At 45.0% G+C, this 27152-nt stretch overlaps 1 protein-coding gene across 6 annotated transcripts in view; it reads left to right on the forward strand.

Annotated features, from left to right (window-relative positions):
• Positions 1-27152, forward strand: part of LOC147015523 (C-myc promoter-binding protein-like) — a 215415-nt gene that overhangs the window by 17345 nt on the left and 170918 nt on the right. For 4 of the 6 annotated variants that reach the window (XR_015050358.1, XM_085850314.1, XM_085850313.1 and 1 more), the window contains exon 2: positions 7616-7732. The exons of the other annotated variants lie outside the window; for them this stretch is intronic. The gene's annotated coding sequence lies outside the window, so the exon portion shown is untranslated. The remainder of the gene's footprint in view (positions 1-7615; positions 7733-27152) is intronic. 6 annotated transcript variants of the gene reach the window in all.

Raw genomic sequence — 27152 nt, forward strand, 5'->3', positions numbered from 1 at the left:
ATGGGTGAGGTTGGTTGGATGAGTGAGTTGGATTGTTCAGATTGGTTGGATGAGAGTTTGATGTGTGAGATTGGTTGAATGAACGACCATCAGGGGAGGTGGTGATTGTGAAGGATGGTGGTGATTGATTGTGTGTGTGTGTGTGTGTGTGTGTGTGTGTGTGTGTGTGTGTGTGTGTGTGTGTGTTGGGGGGTGGGGGTGGGGGGGTATGGTCGTTGTGCCTTTCGTAGGTGGTAGTGGGGATGGGGTGGTTGTGGACCAGCATTGGACCAACCTCATGCCAGTCAAACTCACTAATCCAACCAATCTCACCCAACAACTTCACTCATCCAACCAATCTCACACATCAAACTCACTCATCCAACCAATCTCACACATCAAACTCACACTTCCAACCAATGTCACACATCAAACTCACTCGTACAACCAATCTCACCCATCAACTTCACTCATCCAACCAACCAAAGTCACCCATCAAACTCACTCATCCAAACAAACCCTCTCATCCAAACAAACTCGTACTACTACTGATTGTGTCAAAACTCACCTGGCAACCACTGACCCAAGGAAGCAAGTAGCGCCGAATCATGCCGAATCATTCTGGAAAAAAAAAAAAAAATTTTTCAAAAAAATTAAAATAAAATTGAGATGAGAATCAAGGGAATCATGCGCAATTTCGGTCGATTTATTTTTTTTATTTTTATTTTTTAACTACAAACTAGTTTAAAACTACTAAAGTTAGTATATATAAGCTTGTACGAAATCACGCGTGATTCCCGTAATCAAAACATACAAAATGGCGGCGTCTCAACGAAGGTTGAATTCTGTGCTAAAATCACCCAAAATTCGTCTAAAACTGGCAACAAAAACCCCACTAAAACATGGATTAGCCACAGTGGCTAATGGGTGGTTTAAAATATTAGCCACAGGTAAGGGGGATTCGCCCTGTGGCGATGTGGCGAGCGGCAGTGCACACCCAGTAATCCCATAAGAAAGCTTCACTTAGTTGGCAGAAATGGTTTTGAGATCAAGCAGGCTCTTTTAAAGAGACTAGAGAATTTATCTTGTGAATAATGGAGAAAACAGGCTGCTCTGGGAAAACATTCCATAAAATGTTTTGTCGTGTCTTCAGCTGCGTTCAGACGCATCAACTTGTATTAAACGACTTGCTGAAGAGCCATTGAAATGGCATCAATCCTAGGTGGGGTGAAGCAGAAAGCTTTTCACACATTGAATAGGTTTGAGGGGCAAAAATGGCTCTTTGACCATTCATCAGTATTTGGGGCATATGTGTGTAAAATGAGTTTTGTTTTGTTTACAAATAATGATAAATGTATTCAGCGTTGATTGAACATTGGCTTTTTAAAAATTTGCCCGGCTTTTCATGAAAATCACTTCATTTAGCATCTTGAAGTCTCTGCTGTAGTTTTTCCATTCAAATGCCTTATGAATGCAGTTGCTGAGTCAACAGTTCATTCTTGAGGAAGGGAATGCACCATTACTCTACAATGTAATGGTACATGCTCGTTCTGGCTGTTTGCAGAGCATCAGCGAACAGCTTTCACAGCTGTTGTTTGGTTGGTGAGCTGTGAGTGTACTCTGCTCTGTCTAGGCCTCTTGCCAGCACTTAATTTTGGCTTTAGAAGCCTCTGTCTTCAGCTTGGATGACTTGCATTGGCTTTTACAACCCTGAGCGTTGGTCCCACACACAGACTCAAGCTGGTGAATGTGTTCTCATTAGAGTGTTATAGCAGCAAGTCTTGGGGCGTTACCTTAACTGTATCATCAGCCAAGCAAATTTGGAGTTGTACATAAAATGTGGTTTGATTTAACATGTATGTATATTGTATATATTTTTATGGATCTGGAAACCATTTGAATTCAACATACAGGTTCCAAAAGTCAGTTATCCCATTAAGTACATGTGTAGTCAGATCCCTTTCCTTTTGTCTAGTGGGAGAATGAAAAACGTGCGTTGCGACTTCTTTTAGTTAGGTTATTAAATCTTTACATCTAACAACCAACAAGCCATCTTCATGACCCCTTGGCCCGTCACGATCCACCGCCACCAACATACCTCTGCAGCGTTATACTGTTACTCATCAAGTTTGACCCCGCGTGGAAAGAGCGGTTAGGGTTTCCCAGCAGGGGCCAGGGCCAAGGCCCCGCCCCAGAATGGTGGGCCGTAGGACCCTGTCGAATGAGGGGCAGACAGCGAGGCATTTTTCGCCAAGGGCCCCTCCCCGTGGTGGGAGGAGATATTTATCCGAGACTCTCTGAGTAAGGAGGAGTTTTCACGGTGGTTGGGTCAGGCAGTTTTTTTCACGGTGGCTGTGAGCAGTCTGGTTCGTTCTTCACGGTGGCTGTTACGGGGAGAGTTCTGTGGACCCTGACTATTCGCCACGCGAGCACTGTCATGAGCCACGAGTCCCACACGTGCGACTGGGACCAAACCGACAACCTTTGGCAGGTGCCGCACTACAGTGCACGCTTTCCCTCCAACGACCAGGTACCCACCGAACTCTGACCCCCAGCTTGTCTCTCTTCATGGCTGCGAGGGTCAAATAAAGACTCTGGGGTTTCTTTTCTTTTTGTGTGTGTGTCTGTGTGTGGGCCCGTCTTTAAGTAGAACTGAGTAAGTGTTTTTGCTCATTGTAAATATTTCCCTGCTAGCATATTCGCACCGTTGGATGCAGATTATCTGGCCCTGGAGTTTGACCAACCCATACATTTTCTGTTTCTTCACTTTATCGACTTCTGCACGGATCTCTTCCAAAAGCCCTTGCTCACCCCCTTCCCCTCCCCAACCCCGAGATGGGCACTTTCAGTTATTGGAAGCCTCCCTGACTATTCCCGTGTAAATGTAGAAGCAACAACAACAAAAAAAAGCCTTCCATCTCACCTTCATTGTCTACAAATTCTCCTATGTTATTCCTCAATGAATCCACACTCCTCTAAACACTTTCCTGATTGCTTATATTGTTGCGGGGCTGGGTATCGACTGCGAGCATGACCGCCAGGTGGAGCAGTAGAGTCGGCTCTGCCGATCACCCGGTATTTAGATCGTACTTCTTTGGAAAACTCCAAAAGGTACGGGTCCCTTATCGGACCGTGAAGCGTCAATATTTCTTCCACGTGGTACAGGGTTATTTGCCAATTTTCAAAATACCTAGATAACCACGTGGCGATTTACCGAGTCTCCACACCCTCGACGACACCCGTACGGAACAAGCCGCTAGCGTACTCGAACCGTGTGCGACCCGAGCAGATGGTCACCGAGATCCGTCGGTCCCAAATGTCCCCTTACGGTGGAACAACGGCCTTGCTAATTTTCCAACACGCAGCACACTAAGCCAATGGAGGAAAGGACATGAACGAGCTGATATATTTCACAAAGGGGGATGTTTATTTAACAACAGGCAGGGAGGGGAACACAGAAGAGCAGAGTTATCCGAATATTAATAAGCACGTATGTACAGCAAGGCACTTAACAATTCATTACTTACTATACTGGCGCCACAAACACACACACCCAAAAGAATCAGACCAAAGTGGTCTTTATTGAAGCCTCCAGCTCGGATGGAAAGGACAAGCCGAAGGCCAGAACCTGCCTCGGACCTGCCCACCTCGTGTGGTCTTTGCCTTCGCGTTGAGTCGACCCGGGCACCAGCGAGAGGCGAGCTGAACCCAGACACCGGCGAGCCGCGATCAGCCTCCTCAGCTCCGCTCGGCGCTCGTCCTGGTAGTCAACACCTCGCATCCGTATCCCTCCAAGGGACGGCGTGCACCCTTTCGGCTCCGGTGGTGGATGGTGTCTCTGAAGTCCAAGCTCTTGATCATCGGGAGGAGGAGGAAGAAGACGCTCTCTGCGAGGATTCTCTGTTCCTTTTTATCCTCTCCGGCGTGCTCGCTCAGGCGTGATTCGTTCTCGGGTGCGGCTCGCTCAGGTGTGAATCATTCTCGGGCGGGGCTCGCTCAGGTGTGGATCATTCTCGGGCGGGGCTCGCTCAGGCGTGATTCATTCTCGGGCGCGGCTTGACCTTTTCCCTACTTGACGCCCCGCCAAGCGAATGGGGGGGGGGGTGGGGCATGACCTTTCCCCTACTGAGCGCGCGGAGAATGCCGGGAGCAGAGGGTTTTCGTCGTTGTATTATTTGGAGCTGGAGTGGTCCGCAGCTGTTTTTGTCATTCATGTTGGTGGAAAAATGTCAAAGAAAAACCCTAACTGTCAAAATAACTCCACAGCGCATGAACATTTATTCACCCATTAGATTATAGTCCATTTGCTGTTATTATGTGTTCCATTGTCAACCTTGTTGATGTGGAAAGTGTATGGTTTTATGATTGTTTTGGACTAACATGGGTCCATTAATAAAATTCAGGTTGGTTGCCGGGGTGGCTATCTTGGGGAACTCCTGTAATTTGCATAAATTCAAGATGGCCACTACAGGTCAGACGATGGGGCTAAGTTTTTAATCGGTCAACATATAATCCTGTGTAATACCTCTTTTCCATTTGATTTTGACATGAGGAATTCAATTTTGGGGTTATTTTTTACGTTCAGGAATAAATAGAGGTTCACATGAAATGTCCATGACTATTTTCTGCTGAAAATTATGCAACACCAATGCAAAAGTGAAGTCATGAATGGTTCACAACAGTATGTTGATAATCAGAAAGCATACACATTGTCATGTCATCATATTGGACATCTTAGGAACAGAGGACATAGAGCCGAGTTAGCCAACTTACGTATTGTTCATTCCCATTCATTGTACTCGTCCCCTTCCGTATCCTCGTCTCTTTCCAGTTCTGCTTCGACACTCCCTTCTTCCACTTCACTTTCACTGTCCTACACAGTCTTGTGTGGGTTGAAGCACTTGTCACTGCAACCACAAGTGCAGTATAGCATGCAGGAGATCTTTGCATGGTGACAACTGCAGTACTGCAGGCCTTCCCCTCTGCTTTGCATCCACACTGCACAACATCCATGAGGTCCAAAGGGGCTGGTGGAGTAGCAGAAGTTGCTGGCACTGGGATTCCATCTCTGATGTCCCATCCATATTTTGTAATGTCAAGTTCAGGTGGGGCCTGCTGATCAGCTGATTTTGCAAGTACTGTCTGTAGATGATGTGCACGCAAAATATGTAGGAAGAGATTGATCTCAGTTGGAGGTAATGCCATGAGCTTGAGGGGCTTGCCAGACTTCCTTTTGTACATATAGTACCTCATCTCACTCACCGTGGTACCTTCTGGCTGACCATACAGGGCACAGAAGAATGTCCGCCCTGCTTCCATGAGCTGTTCATGGCTTGCGTTCAGCACGCCAAGTGCGGAGTACAAACCAGGGAAGTTGCCAGCTCTCAGTGTCTTCAGGGCTGACACTTTGCCCTTGCCGTATGGGTATGACGTGTTATCTGAGCCAGTGATGTAGTGCATTCCCAAAAGCTGCAGACACTTGGGGCCAAGCTGGTCACAGGTGGTGTTGATATCCCAAATTGCTCCATCCCACCTTTCCATCTGCACTGTGGTCTGGATGTTGCGCTGGTGAACCCAGTAAACCATCAATACAAAAACATCAGTGTCATCATAGAGGATACGTATCACTCTTGCATTACATTCAGCAGCCATGAGCAGGTGTGAGATCATTGTAATGTCTCCTTCATTATTGTTGAACGCATTCTACTCAAACCCATGAATTGGTAGAGAAGCTGAGCATTATCACCGAGAAAATGAGCAGCGGATTTCCTTAATCTCAGGACCTCATCATATGACGTTGTGAACCCATGTTCATGAAGGAGCTTTAGAAGATCAGAACTGCCATGGCGGTGCAGTAGTTTGACAGCCAGTCCTAATGTTGTCTGATTTCTGGTACCTGTAACATGACTTTAAATTGACTGGCTCAGGCTTAGAGATTTCTTGGTCATTTCACCACCAGACACTAAGTCTGAAATCAAACTCAGTAAAGTTGGGCTTGTTGCCTTGATTGTGTTGGCTTGTGTAAATTCTGAGAGGTCATAATTGGCACTGTTGTACTTGACTGAGCGTGCCTCCTTCTTGATCTGCCTTACAAAAGAATCAATACTCCTCTCATCTGCATCATCCACTTTAACCATTTTCAGATGGTTAGCAATGGACTCACGGAAACCAATAATGGTAGCACATCCATCTACCCGAACTAACATAACGTCCACTCATGCAGTCTGTTAGTTTGCCAAACATAGCACGTCGAGTGAGTTTGCCACCAAGATCACAGTACAGGGAATGCAGTTCAACGCTATTCCACATCTTTGACCTGTCACAATTCATGCGCTCTATGACGTTCTTTAGGGCACTTTCTTCTGCAACACCAGTTGGCAAATCAGCATATTTAGGGACTGTCATGAAACTGTTATAACAGCGTACATGGTATTTACACTCAGCCGCAGGGAGATCAACCAAATATCCAATATGTAACTTGATCGTTCTGGCTACTTCATCATTACGTTGCTCAGCAGCATTAATGATGGCATCTTTCATAGTTGGGATGGGATTACCTTCCTTGTCAAAACGTTCTTTAGTCATGCACTGACGAACACGATCCCATCTTTCTGGATGTTTGTCATCAACATGTAAACATTCTTTGCCACAAAAAATGCAGTCACGTTTGTAAACAAACGCACCACTGCCTGTTGCCTGTGTGCGAGATCTTGTTGTCACTGTAACACAATCATCTTCATCTTCAGCTTTTCTTTTTTGTGATTTACGAAGTCTCTCAATTTTTTGTTTTGATGTGTAAGTACAGTAGCATCCTTTGTGACATTCTATGCGAACAGCATCACCACCACCATTAACAATGTCCTGTAGTTTTGCACGTAGCTCTTCATCTCCACGGGCTTTGGCACAGGAGATCAATGTCTTGATCCCTTGATCAGCGAATTTCTTCAATTCCCCTCCACCATGACACATGGGAAGAATGCACCTTGAATCAGCCATATCTGTAAAAACAAAAGGATGAATTAGTAAATCGCATTAATGTCGTATGTGAGCGTCCAGTTGTCAGAATAGTGACCTTGTTGTCATTCAAAATGTATCTCACCTGGCAAACAATTGCCAGGAACTCGAACATTGACCTCAAATTTACTTCTAATCACAAAAATAAGGTTAAATATCGATTCCTCGTGCCAAAATTATATGGAAAATATGTCTCGTGTAATTTTAAGTTCATTACCTAAAAAGTTATATTTTCAGCCCGGTCGATGACGGCCATCTTGTATTTGCGCAAAAATAACAGATTTCCCCATGGTTGCCATCCGGGCAACCAAGCTTAATTTTGTCTGCATGCCTGTGAACAAGAAACCACCATAAACCATTACATGCACTTTTGAGGACAACAAGGTTACTTCTCTGGCAAATGGACTACTAGGGATCTGTCCACATTCACTTATCGAAATAACTGGGCTATAGGACCTGAATGTTGTGTGCTCATGGCTTCCAGATTCGCAACAATATATATAGTACCAGTATTAAAGAGGGCTGATAGGATGGCATAATGATACACATACTTGCCTCTAAACTGTCTTGCCAAGGTTTGAATCCCAACGCAGCAATAAACTGTCATCCCGGTGTTTCACAGGCAAGATTATCCATCAATGTGTGTGCTGTCCCTCGGATGGATGTTAAACGGGCGTCCCGTTTGCCGACATTAGTTGGTCGACATTGAAGATCCTACGGTGTCCTACGCGAAGAGAAGGTGAGCTATCACTGGCACCATGGCCAAGTTCCTTATTCCTGCTCTAACTAGCAGAGGACATTGCATCAGTGGCAAAGCTATACCCTCAGCCAATGGTGCTACCCTACAGCCTTGTGCTGCATATTGATGAAGAAGAAAGACTTAAAGAATGTCTTGCTCTTATGTTTAATATTCTTGGCTATATCTTTTTCATATTCTCTTTTGGCCTGCAGAGTTATTTTTCTTAACCAATCTGTTTACTCCTGGATGCTATTTTCTTAACCAGATGGGTCAGACTCTAGTCCTGTTAGTTTGTACTTGATGAATGTCTACTGCTTACCTCCCTGCTCAACAACCCTGGTCTCTTTCTGTCTCTAATTTTGCACTTTACCGGTATATACCTACTTTATACACTACACATTTGCTCCTTGAACATTGTCCACCTCTCTGACGCAGACCACCCACTCATTAACTTTACCCGATGGAAGGCTTCAAATCACTTCTCGTACCTTCAAAGTTTGTCCTCCTAAAATCCATCAGCCTTGCACCACAATCCCAAACTTCTCATCTTAACAATAGAGTTGTGCTTACTACATTGTGGTTGCTTGTCCCCAGATGTTCTCCACCCCCACTTCCTCCATCAAATTGGGATCATTACTCAAAAAGATGTCCAACACAGCACACACCCTCATGGGCTTTTGTACACACTAGTTTCAAAAGCAGTGTTGGACATGGAAAAATGGAAAATCCATCTTTAAAAAAATATATAATAATAATAAAATCCCAATATCTTTCCCTAAAACTGCAATGAATCTTTGGGTTGATATCAAATGTTTGCATTAAATGACAGCATTCCAGTGCTAAACATTCTATTTTTGGAAATATTTGTTCCTTTTTTATTTTTTATGGTTGATGCGCATGTACTGTATTTCACTCGTGTACCAAAGCAACCGTCTCCAAAAGGACCATCTGGCAAACCCTCTTATCGACTTTCTTAACAAACCTCTTGAGAAATTTCAGTCATTTAAATGCCCGGGTCTCACTATCAGCCATGATCTTTCGTGGGCAAACCACATTTCAAAGTTGGCCTCCAACACCAGCCACCAACTGGGTATCTTCTGTCATAAACAGTCCTTCCTTGGCACACCTGAACTAGCCATCTACAAGACCTTCATCCACAGCTTGATAGAGTACGACTCTCACTTCTAGGCTTGCTCCCCTGCCTCACATATTGCTCAGCTTGACGCTGTGGAAAGCAAGGCCTGAAAGATCATTGAAATCTCCTGTGCTGAAGCTAAGTCGATGGGCTTATCACTTCTCCATTGCAGACAGGTCGGTGGTCTCTGTCTTCCACCACCTCCTTTCTGGGCTTGCACCCTCTGCTCTTTCCATGCTTCATCCCCCCTTCCCAGATTTCTGCAAGGCTCACATGGTTCACCGTCAACCCCTTCTGATTAAACTACCTAAATCCAGGATCACTGCTCACCTGCACTAATTTGTTCCTCTTTTTTTTTTTTTTCCCCACCTGTAGAACCAACTTCCATATCTTCTTCAATCTCATGATTCTCTCCAGGTCTTCAAAGCAGCTGCTCCCCACCATATCCGATCATCCCAAATCCAAAACCAGGATATTTTCTCCCCCCCGATAACCGCCCAAAATTTTGCTTCCTTCCAATTTTCCAGTTTTCCCTTCTCGAAATTTCCATCTATATCTATTTTGTCCACCCGATGCATGCGTGTTTTTTTTGTCCTCCTGTTTTTGTCTGTTATGTTCTGATCAGTTCATTATCTTCCACGAGCCTCAACTATGTATACAAAAAAAACAAGTACAAGTGGTGCCAGGCACAACAAATCCCACCCATTTAAGGCATAAAGTCTTCGGACCCAACCGATCTTCACAAATATGCATTTTTCACTATAGGAATGGGTAGGATTATAAGTGACAAATAGAATAAGGTTCACCATAAGCTTAGTTTGAAGTAAATCAGATCATGTTTGACGAAGTTATGAGCGAAAAACGATTTTGATCTTTTCGTGACCTTGACCTTGACCTTTGATCCAATTGGACCCAAAAGTTAATGGGGTCGTCCAAGGTTCATTCCCCACCTGTGGATTAAATTTGATAGTGTTTGCTAAAGCCGTTTTGCCATAAAGTTGCTAACACAGACAGACAGACAGACAGACAGACAGACAGACAGACAGACAGACAGACAGACAGACAGACAGACAGACAGACAGACAGACAGACAGACAGACAGACAGACAGACAGACAGACAGACAGACAGACAGACAGACAGACAGACAGACAGACAGACAGACAGACAGACAGACAGACAGACAGACAGACAGACAAGCAGTCATAGACTGGTACTTACGAAATCGTCAACTTGACCTCTCACCTTGTCTAATAAAAGCTGTCTCTAGAGAAGGTAGCGACGCAAACCAGAAGTTTCTACGATGATTCTGTACCAAACCATCAAAAATCGTAACGTCGTCCAAAGCAAAAATCTCCATTTCTCGACGCAATTATTTAATATTATTTTATCAAAGTCACAAAACCGTAATATTCGGCCATCCACCAACAATCTTTACATAATCCGACGGCTTAGCGAGTCAGGCATGTGACGCTAACCTTTATTGGGATTAAAAAATGACTTTTAAACACCATCTTTATCGAAAACACCGTCAGCGTGCACACGGAAAACCTTTACGTGATCAACAACTCCTCTGCTCGAGCGCGCTGCACCACATGATGACCCGTGACGCGGCGAGTTAAATATTTTTTATACTATCTTAAAACGTCTCCAAAACATCTGATTTTTTTTTTTTTACCAGAATTTCGACAACCGAGTTTTAAGCATCCTAAGCGATCCCAAAAACCGAAGACAAAGTTAAAACGAACCCGTAACGTCGATCGAAGCAAAAATAATCCATTTCTCCACATGAATTTACAGAATTATGTTTGACCTCACTGTGACCTTGACCTTTGACCGATTTTGACCAAAATCTAATCTGCACTAGTCATCACCCTCCTGAATCAGGTGGTGTAATTTGACATTGGTAGCTTCTTCCGTTCTCGAGTTATCGTGCCTACAAGCAAACAAACACAAACAAACAAACAAACACACAAACAGAGGACGGAAGTCATCAATATACTTACGAAATCTTTAGATTTTGTTAGTAACAAACCAGATGATTACAATATCCCGCTCCCTCCCTCCGGGGGGCAGGATAATAAAAAGACCAGTCTTTCAAAGCGTTGGTGTACTGCAATGTATCTTGCCATCATCTACATCAACAAATTCATTGACAAAACCTGTGCTGTATTCACTGTGATTAATCCTGAAGGATGCCCATGAGATTGATATATATTGTTGCGGATCCCAGCTGGCCGGCTCAGCACAGGCCTCGGGTCACGCGCCTTCAATCGCGATACCAACGTAATCCTTGTACCTTGCTAGTTGGGGAAATAGAACCCCTGGTTACAGACTGGTTTTGTCAGATGCCGAGCGTTTTCTGCCAGTCTGTAACCATTTTGGTTTTATATGCCAATCGAACGGATCGTTCCTCGATGCGACACAAATTAATCCATAGCAGCAACTTCATACGAATTAACCAGATTTATTGGGGAACATCGGGGATCACAACACAAGCAAACTTCACGACAATGTTTTTATTAACAATCCTCAACCCGTTCTTAACTCGGGAACCACAGACTACAGGTTTCGAGGGGGTTGCTACCAAAATATGCCTTAAACAACGTGCAGACAAAGACAGATTGCATGCATGCAAGACAAGACAGAGTACTTGGTGATGTCTCATGGATGAGAGGACAGTGTCAAAAGCACGAATGTTGCTTGCAACAGGCGGATGTCCACGGATTCGAAGTTCCAGCTCGAACGCGCCGCGTGGCAAGATGGCGGCGCCGTACTCTTCCTTCTCAAGGCGCACGCCCTCCTCAGCGCGTTCTGGCCCCGCGCAATGTCGACGATGGGCCTCAGCCTATCTCTCTCAAGGTCCAGCATACAAATCCAGGCCTGGCCGGTTCACCAGACAAGGCCCAAATCGAGGTGCCGGGCTCCGGCAAGCGGATCGGCAAACGTGTCGAGCCGTTGGTGTGAGCAGGGACCGTCAGAGGCTCCGGCGTCTCCTCTCCTGCCTTCCCGCCTCGAAGCCCGACTTCCCAACTCCGTCCTTTCAGTTTCTCTCTCTGTCAAATCACCTTTGCTTTCCTTAGTCGGTCGCCGATTGGACGTGCAGCCAGCCTCTCTTACGTTCGCTCGCTTCGGAGCCCCTGCTCATCCAGCAGATCGCGACTCGGCACTCGTCGTGTCTCTGTTGCCTTCCCTGCCTTTCTTTCGGCTCGTTCCTCACGAAAAACAGACACAGCTGTCCTGTGTCCAGCCGATCGGCGCCACCACGGCGCTCAGTTTCACCACAGTCTCTTCGTTCACTCCTTTGACACACGAGCCCGCCTCTCTCGGTGAAGCCGACAAACTCCTCCCCTTCGTGTCACTTCCTCTTTTTTGGCCACACCTCCTCAGCCGACTGGGCAGGGCCTATCGTCTGTGATGGGGAAGAAGAAGAGGGACCTCTCGTTCCACCACCACTGCACAACATTAATACAGCCTCTTACACCTCCTGACACACATATAACGTCCATTTTACCAAACAACCTAACTATACATGCATTTAATGGGGGATCTGAGCTAATCCTATATTTAGTAGTCCAATAAGGGCCATTTCCGTAACAATATATATATATATATATATATATATACATATATATATATATATATATATATAGTTACCGGGTGTAGTGGCGTGCGCCTGTAATCCGGCTACTCGGAGGCTTGGGTTGGAGGATCGCTTGAAGACGGGAGCTCTGCACTGGGCCGCGCAATGAAAGAGTGTAGGGCAGCCCGGAATCATGGCGAAACCCAATCCTTATCCCTGTGTCGTAAGAGGCGACCAGGGTTGCGTCAGGAAGGGCATCCGGCGTAAAACCTATGCCAAATCAAGTATGCGGATCATAACGGATGATCCGTTGTGGCGACCCCTAACGGGAGCAGCCGAAAGACGAACAACAACAACAACAACAACAATATATATATATATATATATATATATATATATATATATATATATATATATATATATATATATATAGTTATGGGTTTGGCAGATGCATGGTCGTGAGGGGAGTTTCCCGGCCGGTGACCCGAAAGCCGACACGCCGCAGATATCTCCGCGGTATGATGGGTTGCCATCTGGATGATGACAGATGTCATCTGGATGATTCATTTAGGTAGGGTCCAGTGCCCAAATCCTGCTTTACCTTACTAGCAAATGAATCACCCCAAGTAAGGACTGTGCTTCCCAGCACTCCATTGTTACCATTCGGAATGGCCGAGCGATACCCTTTGTGGAATGCTGGCTATTGTCTAACCATAACAAAAGTGGCAGGGCAGAACTCCCTGCCACTAATTACTTACTGTCTCACCAATGGAAAGAGACTGTTGGGCAGTTTGGAAAGCAGTTTATTCAGGATTAGCAAAAAGCACATATTTACAAGCAAACCGTGTCGCACAAAAAAGCTCTTGCCCCTAACGCATAAGCCCACTTAGCCAGTCAACAACTTTCTACACACACAGATTCCTCAGTCATTCCGGGGGAAACGAGATAAGCAAGAGTGATGGGAAGAAATTAGGTCGAGACGTAGGGTCGGCCTCTCACTCACCTGACGCAAGCCGGTGGGCTCATGTTGGTCCCAACATAAGAAGGACAAGGGGGAGAAAGGAGTAGGGGAGAGGATGTGGTGTACAGTGTGGGGAGAGATGCAGGTGAATGCCTGTTGTGCTTTCGAAGAATGCAAGAGATGCGAGTCAGTAACCCAGCCCTATAAAGGACAAGGGCTTAATTGTTGAGTTCTCTCGTACATTCAAAGTGAACGAATTAGAAGTAGGGAAAGCCAGAGATGGAAAGTGTAAATCCGTGTTCACCATAGCATCCAGGGACACTCCGTGGCTTATCAGCTCTCCGCTGTAGCGTGCCACCAGTCCGTTCATCCTTGCAGGTTAAGCCTTGACTCATCAATTCCCCCATACATGCGCAAGCTGTCAACACTTCGATCCACAGGCTTATAAGGTCCCTGGGAGAATCGTGGTTCTGTGACCGAGCAGTCTCGAGCGTATCTTGAGCTTTGTGGGTGCTGTCTCCTCACTGGCCAATCATTATTTCTTGGTGACTCCCATTGGCCTACCCCAGCTCCCGCTGTGGCCAACAAGGCGGAGCATCAGCTGTCGACATCTCGCTGCAGGCCCGTCCATCTGCCTGCACTGCGTGCTTGTGCTGTACTGTTGTTCATGATTTAATTTGCAGTGGTAGTCCACACCACTTTATGCTGACTATGGTGAATTTGATTTTTAATGGTGGTTTGCAATGTTGATTTTTGGAGTGTTGGTTGGGATATTGAGTGTAATGGTGAGTGCTGAAAAGTGTGCACGGATGTGCTGCAGAGGTTTGTGTATCAGATAAAGTGAAGTAAAGGGCTGAAATAAGAAAGAATAGAGACCGAAGACCTAACTAAAAGCCCTACGCAATGCATCTTTCCCATTTACCCGTTAGGCATATGGAAAGGACTAACTAAACACATACCAATGAAATAACTGTCTTTGGATCGCTATATGTTGGGTGCCATTGCTTCAGAGGAGTGCCGGTTTTACAGAACCACAACAATGTATACAAGCAGGGTAAGCTTACACATTGTAAGCAATAATGAGCTGTGCTAATAATGAGCGAAGAGGGGTGGGGGAAGGGAAGGCAGTGTAAGGGGAGGGTCAATCCGGACAAAACCACTGTCTGAACCCATCCTGAGATAACCACCATCCTGAGATAACCACCATCTGGACATGATCACCGTTCGGATGCGTGCAGAGATGACTACTGTCTGAATATGTGCGGAGACAGAAAGAGATAGTCCGGGAGCCCACTGAGGTTTAATCATAATTTTTGGTGCAAAAGATTTGGGGTGCGGGATGTGCCCATGGGACCCGTGGGAGTCTGTGAAGGCGATTCTTAAGTGTCGCATATGGTGCGTTTGGTTGTCAGCACCACCTAGATGAGCAGAAAAATCACTTTTAATCATAATTTCGAGTGCAAGCGCAATTAAAGCATGGATCGACAGATAATTATGCACTGATTATAAATCAGCAACTTAAGAACAAAATCCATGGTGCATATCCAATTAAGAACACAATTAATTAGCACTTTTAATCATAATTTTCAGTGCAAGATTAAAACGAGTGCCAAAGTGTAGAGCATAGCACCACTAAACACAATCAAGTGCTTAAGAACGATTCTTATGGTGCGCTCCATGCTTAAGAACGGGTTAAAAGGTCACCGTGGGGTCACCACATTACGTATGAGAGAGTTTAATCATAATTGTGAGTGCAAGCGCAATTCAAGCATGGATGGACAGATAATTATCATGTACTGATTATAAATCAGCTACTTAAGAACAAATTCTATGTTGCATATCCAATTAAGAACACCATTAATTAGCGTCAATTAGCACTTTTCATCATAATTTTCAGTGCAAGGTTTAAACAAGTGCCAAAGTGTTGCGCACAGGGCCGCTAAACACAATCAAGTACTTAAGAACGATTCTTATGGTGCGTTCCGTGCTTAAGAACGGGTCAAACAGCTCGTGTGAGAGTTGCAAGCATTGACGTTCTAGTGTTTGAAATCGTTGCTTGTCAGTTACCTAAGGGGTTTTTTTTTCCTCCAGGGGTCTTTGTGGTCAATCGGTCGGCGAATTGCCTAGGGCGGGGATTCTACAGCAGGCGAGTCATTAACAAAACACATAGCATATCAGATCATATTTGTATTAACTGAGCAACAATTTAAACTCGACAAATTCGTTTCCTCCTAGCTCCTCCTTCGTTTCCTCCTAGCTCCTCCTTCGTTTCCTCCTAACTCTTCCTTCGTTTCCTCCTAGCTCCTCCTTCGTTTCCTCCTAACTCTTCCTTCGTTTCCTCCTAACTCTTCCTTCGTTTCCTCCTAACTCTTCCTTCGTTTCCTCCTAACTCCTCCTTCGTTTCCTCCTAACTCTTCCTTCATTTCCTCCAAACTCCTCCTTCGTTTCCTCCGAACTCCTAACCCCAGCAATCTACAAAGTCATCTCACCAAACCTCAGGTGTGGCCCAAATTACGTCATGTCGTGTTCGTCATGTTTATTACGTCATGTCGTGTTCGTCATGTTTATTACGTCATGTCGTGTTCGTCATGTTTTAGTACGTCATGTCGTGTGCGTCATGTTTTAGTACGTCATGTCGTGTGCGTCATGTTTATTACGTCATGTCGTATTCGTCATCGAACATCATCTCGTCGTCTGACGATTGCACCAGATCGTCCGTCTCGTCGTCACTCTCGACGTCCACATCGGCCACCAACGCGTCCGGCATCTGTGGCCCTTCAAACCACATGACATCGTAGGAATGCCCGTCGTCTGCCACTGCCCAACCGTCCTCGGCTGTCGGGTGAATCTGGATTCGAGCATTTGTGGCTCCGCCCCACACCCTTGCTATGAATGCTGCCCTGTGTGTATGCATTTTGATCTCAGATTTGCATGGGGGAAGGCTGCTCCCGTCTATGCCAGCCAGCTTGTGAAGCAGATTCGCGGATTTCGGCTTTGGTCGGAAGGCCTTCTCGAACTTTTGGTAGTTGAAGTCGTTGAGGGCCACTCTTCCTGGCACCATAGAGCTCGCATGTGAAGTCTTGCAGCGTTTTACATGGAGACGTGCTCACACATGGACATTCGGCGAGTTGACGAAACGCCCCCTGGCACTCCTTATTCTTCTCAAGTATTGCCAGTGGCCTCGCTTTACCTTTCCTCACGAATGCGGATGTAAAGTCGCTACCCATGAAGGCATGCAGGCCAGGGAGTGCAGAACACATGTCCCGTCCCAGAGAGACGGCTATGGTAGTGATCGCTACATAGCGACGTTTGTTCCCGGTTCCTGTGTCCTTCCAGATCCTTGCTCCAAACTTTGCGCTGTGGAAGAGGAGAATGATGGCAACGTCGGTATCTGATGCCCGGATGACAATGTGATTGGTTCCATCAGTGTCGATCGATTTGACATGCAGGGCAATATGCGTGTCCGCCTCGTCGTGGTTGGCGGCCAATTCATTGACCAGTTCCCTGTTGAGTTGTCCGTCTCTCACAAGGAAGCGGAAACATTCCTGCTGATGGCCAAGGTAGATATCGCGGTTGCCGATGATACGTGCATACTGGGGGTTTCGCCATTCAGTGGCTCGGAACGACGGAAGCTGCTGCTTGAAGGATGTCGACTGAAGCGCTTCATTCATGTTTGGACGTCATTGATCCGCTCCTGTAATGATGTATTCTCTGTTTGTCGCGCCTCTGCGACACCGTTCATGGCACTTGATAGAAGGTGTTGTGTACGCATCAAAGACGAGGTCGACGTGTTGTGGGGAGAGTGAAACTGCTTGAGTGAGGATCGAAGTAGTGAGTCCCCCATAGGTGGCTGGCAAGTTCGGTGGGAGGGTGTGAAGTAGATAGTTCCCATCTACTACAGCTGCACTTACACTTTCAGGCGAGGACTTGTCAACTCTCGATTCCAGACTCTGCAACAGCGTACATTTGGACGTTTTCGCCATTGTACCATCGCCTTCACAAAATGATAGTGGGACAGGTGTTCGCGGGTAGGAGAAGACATGTTTGAGGTCCATTTTCTTTCTCGATGCGACCACAGCCAGATGACCAGTGAGGTTTTGTGTGCATTTCAGGGCAGCAATCTTCTTGTCGGAAGCTTGCTTGTTCTTCGCGCATGCCTCTTTGAATGAGCTGACTTTCACCCTCTTGATTGGTTGTTCGAATTGTTTGGGGTCACTCTGGCATGTCTCGACAAACTCCCTGTGTAGTTGTTGGCCTCGGCGAGGAACACCGAGTTAGCACTCTCGCACGGTGTCGTCAGCAGCTTTCCCAGTGCAAATGTTGTACAGTGTTGGGAGGTACTGGCAGTGGACGGTTCGAACGGATTGCACGTATCAGTGATCTGTTGTATGACTTTACATAGGTTGCCACAATCTCATTTCATGCGTGCACATTTCAACTCAGCTGTTGCGTCTTCGTGAACTGTAATTCCAACCATTTCCCGAACTGTGGCGATACATGCAGCCCGGGCCGACTTCGTTATCATCCACCGCAACCTGGCACTGAAGTTGTTGGTGGCGGATGATAACCCCGTCATCCGAGACGCAGCATTGGCGTTAACAGTCTGTTCCAGGGTTAGGTCCACCGGACATCGACTGAATGGATGGTCAAGTCCTTCTCACAGTGAAGGCGCCTGCCTTCAGGATGTCACGAAGCCCGGGATGCGTCTCATCAATGTTGAGCAGGTCCAGTTGAAATTTGGAGAGTCAACGGGAGTAATTGACATGATTTGTCACGAAGATTAATGCTATGACTTCCATGAGTGTGTAAGTGAACAGATCGATGTCGTTACTCCTGATTGCACGTTCAAGGTCATGGTAAGCCTGTATGTATGCGACACACATCAGCCAAAACTGCGCGGTGGCACCATGTGCTCCCAGTCGCGTCTGTTCAGTGAAGCGGCCATACGACTTTGCACAATCTTTGAACAGATCGGACAATTCAATTTCCTGGGATATGTTCGCTCCTGGGGTGAACTCAAATTCTTGCAACATGTCCCTGATCTCATCTTTGGACTCGTATGTGGCCAGGAATGCGTTTAAGTGTTGCGTTTCGAACGCGAGGGTGAGGATCGGATGTAGGCGCTTGCACCTATTGAAGTGTTTTCCATCTAAGAATCCTCTCAACGATCCTGGTGCGAGTACACCGCATTCTGTCAGCATCTTTGGTCTGCTGGATTCTGCAATGAGCTTGCCAATTGCGTTGAAAAATGCCATCTCGATGTGGAAAGCACCCGGCATAATGAATATGTCGTCGTACTTGGGACTTTCCGTTACCTGTATCTGGAGGCATTCAGGTCATACGTGAGGACGGCGTGTTTCTGATTGCATTCGTGGGTGCATTTCTGAGCTCTTTTTCATGGTCTCCCGTACAACTGCCAGGGCAGTGATCGGCTCCTGGATGTTCCCCATGTATAGTACCACCTGTTTTGGGAGGTTGTCGACATAGAATTGGAGTTGAAACCAACCCACATTGGAATATTCTCGATTTGCAGCGTGTGATGCATGAGCCAAAGAAGACCCAACTTCCGTCCTTTCCTGCTTACGTCTTGCTGATTCCATATATCCGCGACGTTGTAGCTGAAGACCGACATCTTCGGTATCTTCTGGTATGGCTCAAGTGACACCTGGCTGAAGTCTAGTTTTCTCTTTCGTGATTTGCGCTGTCGTGATGACGGTTGTGAAGATGGCTGTATTGCGCATCGCGGATTATCAGGTGTTGCATTACATGATGCGCTGCCTTCAACCTGATACAATAAATATTCCCATTGTGTCATGTAAGGTGTCTGCCCCGGACAACGTGTTTGACAGTTCATCGAAGTTATCAAACACTACTCCCATAGGCAGGTTCTGGATGGTGCCGTTGGGACATGTCTGTTCTTTTTCATGGATGGCGTATCCCACAGCTGTTTCTAGTTCTTCCACAGCTGAGTAGTTCAGACAGTGCCCAAATCTATTGAGCATGGTAACGAGCTGTTTGCTCCCTGTCATTGACTTCATAGTGATACCAAGAGCGATGTGCTTTTTCAGCACCACGTTTCCTCTTCCCACCACAAACAGCGCATCTTGACTTGTTGACTTGGAGCATCGTCTAACTCTCTCCGTGTGATAATCTAGATTTGGTCCACCATATAGTACGCTGAAGAATGTTGACAGTAATTTGGGTGGAATTGCTGCACATGAGTGTAGATCATTCAACGTTGGAGAATCAGGAAACTCTGTGTTTGGCACATTCTTGATGAGCTGCCGAAGGATTAATGCTACTTTTTTCACCGTACCTTCTGGTGTGGCCACGAAGTCGTACACGACACAGCATCATCGGCCATGTCGGCGCTGTACAAAATTACGCCGGACTTCTTACCTACTGGGCACTGCGCCTTTAAACATTCGCCAAATTTCTTCATGATCACCTTCATCAGGTATTGTGCGGTCTGTAGTGGCTTCTCATCGACCTCAACATACATATCCACGTACCAAGCATATATAGACGTCAGCAATTCTGGTCGTTTGTTTTGGATTACGGACTACTCAATATGGAAATTAATCGTATCAATACCCATGCTATTACGTTGATTACGTTCACTCTTCGAAGTTGCCTTGGATGCTGCAGCCAAGAAATCCTTCCTGCAGCTATGATGGTAACGAACCTCCTTTGCTACGAAGTCTACATCAGATAATTTAACGACTAGCTTTTCATCTCCTAAGATCTGTGCGGCTTCCTTGATTTTAGTTTCAGCGTGTTTGGTGAGACACGCACCGGTTACCTCAATTTGACCCTTTCTATTCTTGCGCTCTTTGTTGCACAATACACACTCTTTCAGAAATATTCCTGATGTAGATGCCATTGGTGAAGGAGGTTCAACAGCAGACCACAAAAGAGGTTTGGGAGCCAGATTGGCGGGTGGCATCACCACAGTCCTCTGAGGAACTACAGTGAAGTTATTGTAACAATCAGTTTCTGTGGGTTCACTTGGTAGTGATTTGATTACTTTACAATACCGAGATGTGGAAAAGTTCTTCTTTTCTCCACGGATAATGGATGTTGTCTGTACTACGGGCCACTGATCAGCGTTGAACGACAGTATGCCCTCACTTGATGCCTTGCCTTTCTAATCGATATGCAGGATGCAGCGTTTTGCAGCATTCGTGTCTGATGTGTCTGCAACAAAAAGCGCGACTTCTAACTAATCTCTGCTCAACAATTATATTAACAGTGACAATAGGTAGCGTGAGAGACGGATGAATGTTAACAGTTGAAGGCCGCATCATAATGGGTAGTCGAAGGAATTATGTGGAAGTTATAGACGAAGTATACATGAGTTCACATGAGTCGATTTTCATTGAGGATCCAGAATATGTAACTGAGATTGTGTATAAAGTGTCATCTGCTTACCACGTGGCGTCTCATTCTGGATGTTGGGCGTAACGGCCATATGGTGGGGCGTAACGGCCGACTCGTGTGACGTATCGGCCGTATGGTGTGACGTATCGGCCGGGTGATCTGGTGTTCTGGCAGACTCATTGCCAGTATCCTGGATGCCGTGGCATCCTAACATCAAAATCAATGACACATGGATAATTCATCAATAGAAGTTCACAGAGACAAGGATTGAGGTCAGGGTCGTGACATGGCTGTATGGGGACAGAGCAGACGCCGTTCATAAAAGCGCCTGCTCTACTTCAGTCTTATTTTGACCCAACCCCCTCCAGACCCCCTGTCCAGATTTGACGAGGACTAACATAGTAGATATCTCCAGCTATCGCCCAAAAATGATTTTTGACGAGAAATACAGAAAACCCAACGAGAAATACACAAAACTTACCATCCTTTTTGTTGGACATGATGATGCATACCCGGCTGGCACGACGTGTGGTCCCGTTCTGGCCTGCGCTAGCAATAGCATTATATGTCAGAGATAGGCAGCGCAGCAACGGTTGCTGAGGTACCTACAGAGAACACAGCATGCTGACAGGCACGCGTTCATTCTTATGCATGACTTCCAAGAAAACACCAGAACCCATTCATGCGTGTGCTGAAATTTCCCGAAGCATCGTTCACACAGGGAGGCGCACATCGACCCGGTGACCTTTGACCCGTTCTTAAGCACCGAACGCACCATAATAATCGTTCTTAAGCACTTGATTGTGTTTAGCGGCACCGTACTCGACACTTTGGCACTTGTTTTAACATTGCACTGATAACTTATGATTAAAGGTGCTAATTGACTCTAATTAATGGTGTTCTTAATTTGATATGCACCATGGATTTTGTTCTTAAGTTGCTGATTTATAATCAGTACATAATTATCTGTCGATCCATGCTTTAATTGCGCTTGCACTCAAAATTATGATTAAAAGTGATTTTTCTGCTCATCCAGGTGGTGCTGACAACCAAACGCACCATACGCGGCACTTAAGAATCGCCTTCCCAGACTCCCACGGGTCCCATGGGTACATCCCGCACCCCAAACCTTTTGCACCAAAAATTATGATTAAACCTCAGTGGGCTCCCAGACTAGAGAATGAGTTGTGTGAGGATGCTGCATTGTATTAGAAGGGGGTGTAGTGAGGAGAATGGTGGGGGTAGAGGGGTTAGCAGAGAATGTTATGCTTTCACACACACACACACACACACACACACACACACACACACACACACACACACACACACACACACACACACACACACACACACACACACACACACACACACACACACACACTCACACACTTACAGATCCAAATATACCCATATTTGTACCTCTACCTTGGAGCAACTGCCGATTGTACATTCTGATCGGGATACAAACTGTACCGCCATCCACTGTAGGGTGTGTGGCAAGTGGCTTAAGCACTTGAGCAAGCACTCCAATGAAATAGTTGGCAAGCGATAGTTATGTCCAAATTAGACAAACACTTTTTAGCAGTCGGAAGTGCTGTTAAGTCTGATTCTGGAGCTTAAGTTTTGTAATTCGGCTTAGTTTAAGAGATTCTCAAGGTTATGGTGTGCGGAAATGAAATAAAACCAGAAATGAAATAAAACTACAAATGCTGCCGTCTCTCGACGTTTATTAGCATTGCAATGTACGCAGCGATTCGTAGCTTTGATGAACAGTCATGTGATAATATGAGTGTGGAAAGTCGAAAAAAAAACAATGCATGCTAGGTTTCAGGCTGTGAGGTTTCATGGTTTTGGAGTTGTGGAGGAGACACACACACATTGACACACACACATTGACACACACACATTGACACACACACATACACACACACATACACACACATATTGACACACACACATACACACACACACATTGACACACTGACACACACTGACATATATTGGTGTAGATATACTGGTTTGGTTTGCATGCTGTGCCCATATTGACAGTGATAACAAATCACATCTGTGATGCTGCCTGGTTTAATGGTGATCCATGTTGCTTTGTCTTGTATTATATATGTGAGAGGGGAGTCGTGGAGGAAATAAGAGTTAGTGGAAAACATGGTAAAGCGGATGTGAAGTCCTCCTCTTAAAGGGCGTTGTACAGCCTGACAAGAAATGTTGTGTCGTTTTGCTTTGAATGAAAGGTTTCCCCAAAGTTAATGACACTTCAGTGAATTACATTGAAGTAAAACAGGAAAACAAAAATGTATTCCATGTCGAATTGATAACAGGAAAAAAAACTATGGGGATTTTAAACTTGTTATTTCCTCCAGTACTCGGCACCCTTGGACACATTGTTTCCTCTTGGTCCTTATGTCCCATCAAACGATGCATGATTCGTTGCCAACATGCCTACCTTGTGTCGCTCCATTTTGTAGTGTGTTGGCAGTCTTCTGCACAAAGCATGACTGATGTGGGCAATGTCAAAACTCACTCGCTCGCTCACTCTTCTCTTCTCTTTACAGTGTTTATTTATACTTGGAAGGAAGTGCTACCAGAGCATTTGCTTGTAAACATGATATTGGGATGTGAATGAAGGAGCCCGAAAAACGTTGTTCCTGTTTGTTGAAGTACTGTGCTACAGTCAACGTTGAATCAGCTCTGATTGATATTTTTGGGATGTGTCTGGTTGATATTTATTATATATACGTATATATATATATATATATATATATATATATATATATATATATATATATATATATATGTATATATATGTATATATATATGTATATATATGTATATATATGTATATATATATATATATGTATATATATATGTATATATATATATATATGTATATATATATATATATATATATATGTATATATATATATGTATATGTATATATATTTTTTTTAAATGTAACTAATCTGTATACGGTATTTGTAAACGTCGAGGTCAGATGCTGCTTTAACGATGGCGTGATGATTCACCTTGCATATATCTCTTCGTCCTGAGGTCCAACTTTGACAAAGCTTTCTGTTTTAATGACATGCTGCCTTTTTACAAGTGTGTGCAAGAACAAGATGGTCCTTGGAAAGCTCTATGGATATTTTATGTGTTTTGGCCCTTCCCAGGATACGGATTCCCAGAGATTGTACACCCTCGCTAGGACTTGTTTTGTGTGGTGTATTTTGTGTGCCATTTGTGTACTGGTGTGGTACGTAATTAATACGAGACATAATTAGAACTGCCATTTCATAAATGCTGGCAGTGATGACTGGTTCAGCCATTTTAGAGAAGATTTTTGAAGTTTTTTTTCTTTATTTTTTATTTTTTTTTTTAAAACAATATGGCTGTCGAATCACGTGACCGATGACATCATCCCCAAAAAATATTTCTTTACCATTTTAACCCTAGATGACCGTCAAATTTTCATTCTGATCAGATGTGGCGTTCTACATATGCAATTATGATGTCATAAAAAAAATCACACTCATTCCCCATAAGGAGTACTTGCGGTGTGCCAAGTTTCAAGTTTTTTTCCTTAGTGTGGTTTCAGAGATACAGAGGTCCAAAGTTTTTCCGTTTTTTCCAATATGGCTGCCACACCATGTGACCTGAGACGTCGTAATTATCATTAAAACATTCTACTTGAGTCGTCGCACCAGTGGTTAAAATTTCGTCTCAATCCAACAAGCAGTTGCGGAGAAGAACACGAAAGTTCTGTGTGGACAAACAAACATCAAGCAAACATACAAACGGACCCAAATGCAATACCCTCTCCTTCGGTGAGGGTAATTAGCTCCTGGTGTGATGAGACCCTCCAGCTGGCTGAGACTGTCAGTAGCAGAGTCTGTTCCCAGGAAGACTAGCACTAGATTGCAAGGGACCACAACAACAGCCCAACATCCCAGTGAATGTTTGACGGAGCACTACAAAAGAACACTTGCAGACTCCTTCACAAGTGAGATATTGATACGATTTGCAGGGCAAGGCCATCATGCCTGTGGGCTACACAGATCCATGCCTCATACTATAGATACTGCTCAGTTGTTGTGCACAACCCTTTGATAACTGCATGCTTTGCTGGGAAAGAAACCTTCCTTCCCTGAACCCCCTGGGAAATGAACTTTGGAAAGATGGCAGGCTCTGTGGCAGAACACAAACGGTAAACTGCAGCTTGCTGAAAAGGAAGGGTGAAAATTTGACATCGCTCTTCCGGCCAAACTTCTTGTAGCCCTTGGTGCTTGCAATGTTTTCTTCCTTCTCCAACATCCACCGCCTCCTGGTGATAGCATGCACTTTACCCATCACTGGTGGAGAGGCTGAGTGCTCTTTCTCACTGATACGGATCAAGATAGACGCACAAGGTCTTCCATGATCGAATAACGTCTATCCGATCTGGTAGTGATTGCTATTCATTGTGGTGAGAGTATTCCCTTAAAGATGAAATCTGTCACTCCTTCCTCCGGGCATACTTTTGAGATCCCTTTCAAACTTCACTGTTTGTGGATCGACTCTCTCACTCTTTGGTGTGAGTGCAGAATCTGAGCATTCTAGCAATGCTTGAGGTATATGTACATGCTGTGAGTGATGGAATTCAAAGATCGGTGTTGGTTTATGTGGAACTTTTCATTTTTTAATTATGTGTTGAAATGTAGGTATTAATTTATGTAACACTAATATGGTTTTGTACTGCGATGTCCAATTTATTTGTATTCAGCACATCCTCTTTTGGGCCAACAGTTTATTGGTCCCTCGTTTGTCATTATTATCTCTGCCACCGAAGGTGAAGGAGGTTATGTTTTCACCCCTGTCTGTCTGTTTGTTTGTTTGTCTGTCTGCTTGTGTGCAGGATATCTCAAAAAGTTGTGCACGGATTCGGATGAAATTTGGTGGGCAGGTTGGGTTTGTGAAAAGGACAAAGTGATTAGATTTTGGTGAAGATCCGCATCCAGATCCGACTATTAGAAATTTTAAAGTGATTCTTCACCATTGAGAAATAGGGCAAAACCGATGTATAGCACGATATCTCAAAAAGTTGTGGACACATTTGGATGAAACTTTGTGGACAGGTTGGGTGTGTGATCATGACAAATTGTTTTGATTTTGGTGAAGATCCAAATCCGGATCTGGATACGAGAATTATTTAATTTTTAAAGTAATTCCTCACCATTGACGGGGCCAAAAACGATATATAGTATGATATTTCAAAAATGTATTGGGCCCGATCTGTTCTTGTGGCAGAGGTATGTGCTCAACTGCGTGCCCTTCTCGTTATTGATGCTTCGAGAAAAATAGTATTTACACAACACACGATGACCTTGCAACTTAGAAATTTTTCAATAGCTGTTCATGATCTGGAAGAAACCACTCCTCCACACTGCCTCCTCCAAGCAAAGATCCTGGATTCACAGCTGCATGGTTAATATGAGTTACATTGGAATGGCACACTGATGTGCAGTTATTGCAGTTTCTTATCCCTGTTGCTCAGGCTTGGCTGCTTTCTATCATGCTTGGAAGGAACATGGTTGGAGGTTGACTTGTCCAAATCATTCTGACACATCTGGCTTGTTGACCCAGATTCCAATCACACTTGTTGATTGTATTTAATCCACCAGGATGTTTATCCTGTGGAGTACATCTCTGTTTTGTCATTGACTTGCATGCATCACTTGCAGGTTGTGGTTATGGAGGTTTATAATGTAATATCCCATGATGAAGCTGAGTCCATGGGCCTATCACATTCCCATCCAAGACAGGTCGGTGGTCTCTCTGTCTTCTCCCGCCTCTTTTCTGGTGTTGCGACCTCTGCTCTTTCCGTGCTATGTTCACCCCAGGTTTCTGCAAGGCACACATGGTCCTCCATCAACCTCCTTCTGGTGAAACTGTCTAAATCCACGATCACTGCTCACCTCCACTCATTCGTTCCTCTTCTTTTTTCTTTTTTTTTCTTCCTGCCTGTGGAACGAACTTCCATATGTTCTTCTATTTCATTCTTCCCTCCAAGTCTTCAAGATAGCTCGCTGTTCACTACCATCTTCGATAATCCCCCACCCAAAACCATGATGTTATCTACCCCTACCTAACTCCCAAACTCACCTCCTTCCAACTTTGCAATTTTTCCTTCCTGAGAGTTTCCTTCTGTATTCATCTTGTCCCCCCCCCCCACCCCCATGCATCCTTCCCTACCCCTCATTCCTACCCACAGTGCTTGTTTGTCCAACTCTCCCTCTATTTTGTCCTTCAATCCTGTTGTTGGTGTTTGCCCCCTCTTCCTACTCTTCCTTTTGTTATGTTGTGTCCTGATC

The sequence above is a fragment of the Eptatretus burgeri genome, chromosome 12, assembly GCF_056783735.1.
Source record: "Eptatretus burgeri isolate ZD-2024b chromosome 12, Ebu_testis_v1, whole genome shotgun sequence".
NCBI lineage: Eukaryota > Metazoa > Chordata > Myxini > Myxiniformes > Myxinidae > Eptatretus > Eptatretus burgeri.